Below are 8,112 nucleotides of genomic sequence, written 5' to 3'. Positions count from 1 at the left end.
ACTAAACAGAACTATATTGTATTGTTACCTTTTCCCATCCTATTAATTTCAGTGGGAACTGAGATGTCTCCAGCTTTCTCTAAATTTTTCTCCACACAGCAAATATGATCCATGTCTGGAAGCCAAGGTCTAAATAAGGATTATCATTCTGAATCTCATTCTCCAAAGGTCAAATGTTGCTACTAGGATGAGGGTATATACATCTTGTGGCACATACATAATACCTCTTCTCTGTACTGTGCACTGAGAAACAAATTAACAAAGCTTACAGACTTAAAAACACTGGCCAGCTCTTCAGTAGGTAAAGCCAATATCCAGAGGCCATCAGTTTCTGGATCAGAGAAATCAATTACAATGTATAAATGGTTCCTTGTAGTGAGTTTTCATGAGAGTCTTAAAAATGACTTAGTTTACAAAAATACCTCTGCTAAGCTTCTTCCCTTTGGTTTTGTTAGGCTTTTTATCTACTTGACAGGGATATTATTGTGTCTTTCAAGTGATATTTGAAATATTTTGCTTTTAGACTTGCAATATTACTTGTAACGACCAAAATGTTCTCAAATCACTGTACATTAACGTTCCACCCATAAACATTCAGTGCTGAGCCCAATTTTTTAACAAACACTTTTAAAATTTAATCATAATCCTTATCCCTGCATTAATGTTCTGACTCACTGATCTGAATACTTTCCAGACTTCTGTAAATAACTTTGTAGGGAAATTTTGTTCCGCTAAAGACCAATTTGTTCTAGCTCTTCACCACACCTTGTGTCTTAATTTCCTCTGTACGTGCCACATGCTACAGGAGCATCAGTCTAATAAAGTGACTTTTTTTTGGAACTCTTGTCTTGCGCATAATTCTGTTGTTTTTTTTCAATTTCTTTTTTGCAACTAGGAAAGGAAACAGCCAGTCAGTTAATAAAACAACATTGTGTCAACTGCAGAAACAAAAAGGCATTGTAACAAGCTGAAAGGTACAGTTTAGTTTCTGTTAGGAAATACATTTTTTTGCGATCTTACCTAGCAGATGGTTCTGAAAATAAGATATTTTCAAGTACATAGTGTATTTTATCATTGTTTCCCTCAATTTGAGGCCTTTAAAATGGGGTGGTCGTATTCCTAGAAAACATCGTTTCATACACTCTCAGTGTAACAAAGAGAATGGGTTTCAAAGGTCATGAGAATCTAAAACTTAAACTTTTTTAATTTGGCAAGTTAGAAGATTTAAACAGTGTTGAAAATGTAATTTTGATTAAGAGCCATCAAATTGATGACAATTGTTAGCACCTATCACACAGATAATATATCCTCAATCTGGCTTTTCAGATATTCCAATGATGGCTGCGTAATAACTGGAATTGAATTGAACCTTGCTTATCCATATCTTCTCTTTCCATTTCCAGCATTATACACTTCTAGAGAGACTAGGATCTTCTTATAATGCGCTGAAGATATAGTAATTTAAGCCAAGGGACTTGTATCTCATGTGAAAACTTTGGTTTGATTTATTGTGATCCATTTGTTAGTTTTACTGGGTACCCATGATGATCTTGGGATTCTTTTCCAAGAACAAAGTTCAAAAGTGTTAATACACTTTTTCCTTCAATGCGTTTGATTTTCTTTTAATCAGTTTCTATTTGTCCATTGGCATCCTTCAACATATTAATTCAAGATCTGAATCTCCCTCTGAGTTCAGAATTCTTTTGGAAGACTTTCCTTGTTTTTCTATTTCTATTTCTACTTTTGATGTCTACATATATCACTGTAATACTGTTTCTTGTCTCTTCTACAGCTTTCTGAAATTCTTTGTTACATTCCTTCCCAACTTTTTGTTTTATTGGCTTTGGATTCTTTTTTGTTCTTGGCAGTTTCTACCGTGTTTTGTCTTTTAGTTTTCTTTCTACTTGTTTTTGTCTCAAATTCAACCTTAACAATTTCTTTTATTTCATGCTAGTGTTCTTCTGCTTCCAAATCAGTGAGATATAGGACTGTAAAAGCAATTCCCGGTGTTGTCTTTGAAAATTGTGAATACAGTATTTGTTCAAAATGATATTGTGGAAATTGACTGGTAAGGATTTCTGGGGAAGAAACGGCAGACTGGTAGATTGACTCTTTCAACCTTTTCTAGAGGAAGTGAGGATGTGAGATTACCCACATTGCACCCCATATGTTTGCTCCTCCCCAAGGAAATTGCCCTGCAGTGGTCACCAGAGTGTGGGAGAAGTGAGCTGAGAGAATTTGCTGTTCTTTGTCTAGCTGCAGATGGAACCTTCAGAGGACACTAAATTTGCACTTCCTTTGTTAATCACCGTTGGAAATTGCCTATTGACTGTTTTAAGGAAGTTAAAGTGACAAGACTGGAAACACCAGATCACTGTCTTCAATCCTTATCATAAGAAATGAAACTTTATCTTTATAAACTTTAAGAATTCAAAGTAAACAGCAGGAAAAGGTTTTAACTATGAAAAGTTTCAAACAGATTAGGGGCTCAGAAAACGTTGGGAGATTTGATGTTGAATATTGAAACTTTGAAATTAATTTTAAAGAATAAGTTCTTTTTTATTGGAAAAAATATTTTGATATTAAAGACACTAACAATAGGATTCAGATATTATTGAGGAATTACAGTGAGACTTTAAATCAACAACTTCAGCTTATGCATTTTTATGAAGAATCTGTTTCCAGAAGAGCTGCGACATCAGAAGATTTTATTACGGAAAATGTTCTGACATGGGAAAAAATGTGAACAGGAATTTTTCACTAATATACCAAAAAAATAGTGGATGAGGCTATAAAGAGTAAGATGAAAATAAAAATTACAATTCATTTTTATGTAAAAGGAAGGAACATAAATTGGCTCATTTGATGAGGGTCGAAGTGGAATATGTTGTTATTTTCAGGGGATTTTGGGGCGGATTTGTTCTAGTCTGGAAAGATATTATTAGATTTACTTGCAGTTAACATGGTGTTAACACCTTTTTCCCCCTACAGTCAATTTATCTATTCTAATCTGATAGCATCTAAATTGGCTTAGTATCTAACTGCCTTTGCATTTAAAGTAAGAAATCTTTATGAGCTTGTTCTCTTTAAAGGAGATATTGCCCTTCTTTGTCATGTTAAATTTCAGCCTTTTGTTTATTCTGGGGTACTAGGAGCACTTGATGCCTTCTAAACATGGATTTGGTTACAGTGAAAGAGTGAAATTGTTTATACTTGTAATGAGGATGGGAAGTTGGTTTCCTCCTTTTTCTTTTCTCTTTCTATATTTTCTTCCTTTTTTGCTTTCTTGCATTTTTATTCTCTCTCTTTTTAGTTTGTGTTATCTTTTATTATTGTAATTAAAATGTTTAATAAAAGTATTATTTTAAAAAATAAGCTGACTGGTTTTGTTCTTTTGTTTTAACTTGATTGGACACTTGAAGATAAGCATTTTTTATCTGTTCCATGGAAAATCTCCACTTATATGTTTCCTTCTGTATCTGAGTGCTTTGTCCTAATAATATACTCAATTTTATTTCTGTGTACTCCACCTGATGATGCCTTAGTACATAGGCATCATTTTCTTTGTTTGCTTGAATGGTGTTACCAATGAAAAAATAATGGATTGACAGAGATTGATAAGCCATTCTCCTGCCTCATTTTGATTTCCAAGGCCCTATGGTGTTGTGGCTACAATTTTCTTCTTTGTATTTCTACCATTGGCATTCATTCTCTGTTTCTATACAAGTGTTTTGACCTGTCAAAATTGTAAGATTGTTCTTAATAGTTCCTTGACTGAGCTGATGTTTACTGTTGGATTGTATATTAGAAGGCATGGAGGAACCTGGGGATGGAGTTGGGAAAGGAAACATCCTAGAATCCCTATTTAGCCATATCCAGACTAAGTCCAACCCAGCTTCAATTCTGTGGACCCTTATTTATCTCCAAGCAGGAATTAATGTTAATTTGGAAGATTCTTGTGCACATAGTATTTATTAATAAATCAGTTTAATTGGACCTTCACATGTGGACCTGGCCTTTTATGCCTAATATTAATCTGGATTAATCTAGATTGGTTCAGGGAGGGGATGGGCTTAGTTTACTTGTAATTATGTAAAGGTTCTAGGTTGATCTGTCTTTTAACTCCACCCCCAGGTTCTGCCACTCCTTCTTCATTGGAATGTGTGTTTGAGTTGATAGTTCCTTGATTGGGGTATTGCTTACTGCTTGATTGTTGGTCTGGTATTGGGTTTCTGGGGGTTCCCTAAATTTGACTGAATTTTTTATTACCAAGCTAGGTAACATCATGGGTGTATAATGCAATATACTGGCATATAGTGCAATACACTGGCTGTTTATATAAACTTGCCTTACCAATCTTAGTTGGTGCATGCTTTCTTCTTTTATGGCACTTTGATTAGTGTATTGTTTTTCCTTTGGTTTTTTTAAAAATAATTTAGCAATTTATACTTAAATGCAGGAAGACCCATCATTTGTATTTATTTGTTTGTTTGTTAAGTTTATTTGCCACCTGTCTCGTGATGGGGCTACTTTAAGCGGCTTATAATAATAAAAATGAAGAAAAATAAAAGGAATGCAAACAGAATAGAAGTAAAATAATAGAACAATAAAATAAATGAGGTCAAAGGAACCCAATGAGAATAACCCAAAGGTGCTTTTTAAGGAGGCACCTGGACTTTCATGTTTTTCTTTGAAGATGTTTCACTTTTCATCTAAGAAACTTCTTCAGTTCTGACTGGATGGTGCTACTATGCCAAAGTAACTAAGTAAAAACAAACAAACCAGGTCCGTTAGCTCACTGACCTTACCCTTGTTGACCAATAGATTTAAAAGTGTAGAAACTCAGTGCATTCTATCTTGAGTTTGGCAGCAGCTCCAACCCACTCAAAAGCATCAAATTTAGCAAGGTATTTACATTTTATTTTTGTTAGCTAAAAATAATTAATGATACAGCTACCCAGTTTTCTTACTTTCTTTGCAAATTTTCACCTCAAATATTTTCCGTACAATTACTATTCTGTTTTAGCAATTTCCTTTATGAAATATGAAAGTCACATGTACTGTATAAAGCTTGAGTTTTCCAATTCTTTCACAGAAATGAACTTTGTCTCAGGAGACAACTAAAAGAACATATTTCAGTTCCTTATGGAGGTTGGTACCAAGCACTTTTTATTTTTTTTAGAAATTGCATGTGAAATGCAGACATTCATGTTCTCGCTTTTAGTTTTAGATTTTCATAGCTAGGTATGAAAAAATCCATGACCCTCTCTTTTGTTTCATAGGTTCTCAGAGTGACAGGAATTGGCTGATTTGATCTTGGCTCAGAAAGTAGGTGAACCTGGACTTTACTAGCATTTGGTTGGGAGACTACCACAGGATATCAGGGTTGTTTGTATCTGAATGAAACAACATTAAACTATTTGCAGATTGTTGTCAAGGGAACTATGTGGACACAATCATCAAGTCACAAGGAGTTGCAGCAAGTTTTACTTTCACAGTAATAATGGAAGTATATGCTAAAAGCCCACCCCGCCTCAAATCTTCAAGACATAAATTAAACAAGCAACAAAATGAACTTATGAGATGACCTTTTTAAAAAAAAAATGGAGAGAAAAAGACTCCAAAGCTCTGTAAAACAATACTTTCAATGTCATATTGCTGTTATTGTTATTATTTGTAAAGAACTTGTGTCTTCAAAAAGTAAATTACTTTTCATTTAAAAATGAACAAAGTTTAGGACCTGATGGGATCTCTGCGATATATTACAAGATCTCTCAATAATTTTGATTAAATCGCTACCCCTGGTGATGAATGAAATTCAACAACAATCAGGGACTTCCCATCATGGAAAGAAGCTTTTATTTCTGTGATTTACAAGGAAGAAAACAATCCAATTTATCAAAGTGATAGAGCTTATTTTCTTATTGAATGTGCATCACAAACTTTTTATAACAACTTGCAAAGAGAACAAGTGATTTTCTAGCTGAATTAATACATCCTGACAAGATTTGATTTGTCCCAAAGAGATACATGAGAAAAAAATCATGTATGTTGTGAATGTTGTGATAATATAAATTAGAACAAGAGAAATGGACATTTGTTAATGCAGAGAAAGCTTTTGATTATTTTGAATGGTCTTCCATACTTAAATCTCTGAAGAAGATAATTTTTTTACATGAATACAGAGTATTTATAAAGAATAAGAAGGTCTTAATATATTGATGATTTTTAATCACAAAAAACTACCCCAATGAAAGGAATATTCTGCCTCATTCCTGCCTCATTCATTATTCATAGTGGCATTGCAAAGAAGATATACCAAGAAATGAATTTTCAGGAATTAAATGCTGCTCAATAACATAAACTTAAATTATATGCTGTTGATGGGGTACTTACACTTATTAAACTAAAGGACACTTTAGAATTGATGATGGAATACATATACCAGCATGGTTTGCCTCCATGATATGAGACCAATAAAACTCAAATTCTGACACAGCTTAATTGAAGAAGAAAAGCATCATTTGTACCAAATAACCAGTTTTAATTTCAGTGCAAAACATGATAAAATATGGTAATTTACATGACAAATATAAGCATGTTTAAAAGTACTGTATATCTTTGTAGATAAGCCCATCTGCAGATAACACTCACATTTTTAACCAATATTCAATGCAAAATGCAACACAGAGAGATTAACTGACCATCAATGTTTGTATGTTTGCATTTTTGCAATTTGTTTTTCTATGGGTGGAACATATTTTCATGGTATTTTGGTTAAAAAGTTATGGGTTGGCTTATAACTGAGGATAAGTCCATCCTCAGAAAATTCAAACCCAATTTTTGTGTGTGGGGGGGGGGGTGTTGTTGTTTTGGCATCTAAAATTCTTGAATTATCTGTGGGTAAATACAGTATTCACAGGTCTATAAAAATATAATGGCAGATTTTTTAAAGACCATGTTTTAAGGTTAATATCTTTCTTGGAAATAATTTTAGCTGTTGACATGAATATTCCACTGAATCTAAATGTTCAATTCCAAATGACTTTAACAAAAACTGAAAACAAGGTATTAAATAATAATAGAGACATGGATAGCCAGTTTGGTACAGTTTGATACACCAGGTAAGTAAACAGGAAACCTTAAGTTTTAGGCCTCCCTTGATCACAAAACCAGCTAAGCAACTTTGGGACAGTCATTCTCTCTTAACCTTAGGAGAGGGCTTTCAAAACACAGTGCCATGAAATATCCAAGGACTTAATCTATAAATTGCTAGTGACTCTGAACAAGTTAAAATGGATTTACAATTTAAATTCAATGACCTATATGCAAAAATGGGAATTTTAGCTAGAAAAATATGAAATTAACACCCAATATTAAAGAAAACTGGTATAAGATATCTTATCACTGGTATGTTGACTGCTAAAATGATTAGTTCATTCTCTAAACATGGTTGAAATGTAATGCTCAGACTGTGTTATTTTTCCATATTTGATAGTAATATTGTAAAGTTTTACAACGTTGGAAAATAATTTGTATTGAATGGAACCATTTTAAAAGGTTAGCTTCCTTCCAAGTGATTTTTGATTGAATATATTATTGCTAAACCTTGCCTTCCCACAAAATATAATGAGTAAGCCTATTTATGATAAGTGCTGCAAGGACACTCTATCCTTCCAACTGGAAAGTGTTCACAGTTCATTCTGAAGAAAAGTGACTAATTAAGCTTTTGGAGTATTCCTTGATACTCAAGATAATATGTCGAAAGTAACTGTGACGCAGAATTAAATTCAACTGGCAAACCAGTTTTGGATTAAAACTCAATATATGGGATTTTATTATATCTGATGTATCATTCAGATATCATATCATATCTGAAATATGGGTTTATCTTAACATAATGTTTAATTGCTCAGATATGCATATGTTATTTAGATATTAAGAATTAATTATAGTTTTTAACATGTTGTAGTATATTCAGTTAATTAAAATTAATCAGTAAAATACTGAAAATGTTAACTGATTTAATGTTTGTAAACCCTCCTTTTTATTTTGTGCTGTTTTCATCCTTTCCCCCTTTTTTCTTTCTCTATGTTTGTGTGTGTGTGTGTG

The 8,112-nt window shown here is 33.0% G+C and overlaps 1 long non-coding RNA gene across 1 annotated transcript; it reads left to right on the top strand.

Moving 5' to 3' along the window:
* Window positions 1-4,842: 4,842 nt before the first annotated feature.
* Window positions 4,843-6,354, top strand: LOC116509238. Its single transcript, XR_004255485.1, has 3 exons — window positions 4,843-4,907; window positions 5,096-5,151; window positions 5,283-6,354. It is a non-coding gene; the product is annotated as an uncharacterized LOC116509238 (long non-coding RNA).
* Window positions 6,355-8,112: the final 1,758 nt, after the last annotated feature.

Source organism: Thamnophis elegans, chromosome 5 (assembly GCF_009769535.1).
Source record: "Thamnophis elegans isolate rThaEle1 chromosome 5, rThaEle1.pri, whole genome shotgun sequence".
Lineage (NCBI taxonomy): Eukaryota > Metazoa > Chordata > Lepidosauria > Squamata > Colubridae > Thamnophis > Thamnophis elegans.
This window is presented reverse-complemented; position numbering and strand designations above follow the sequence as displayed.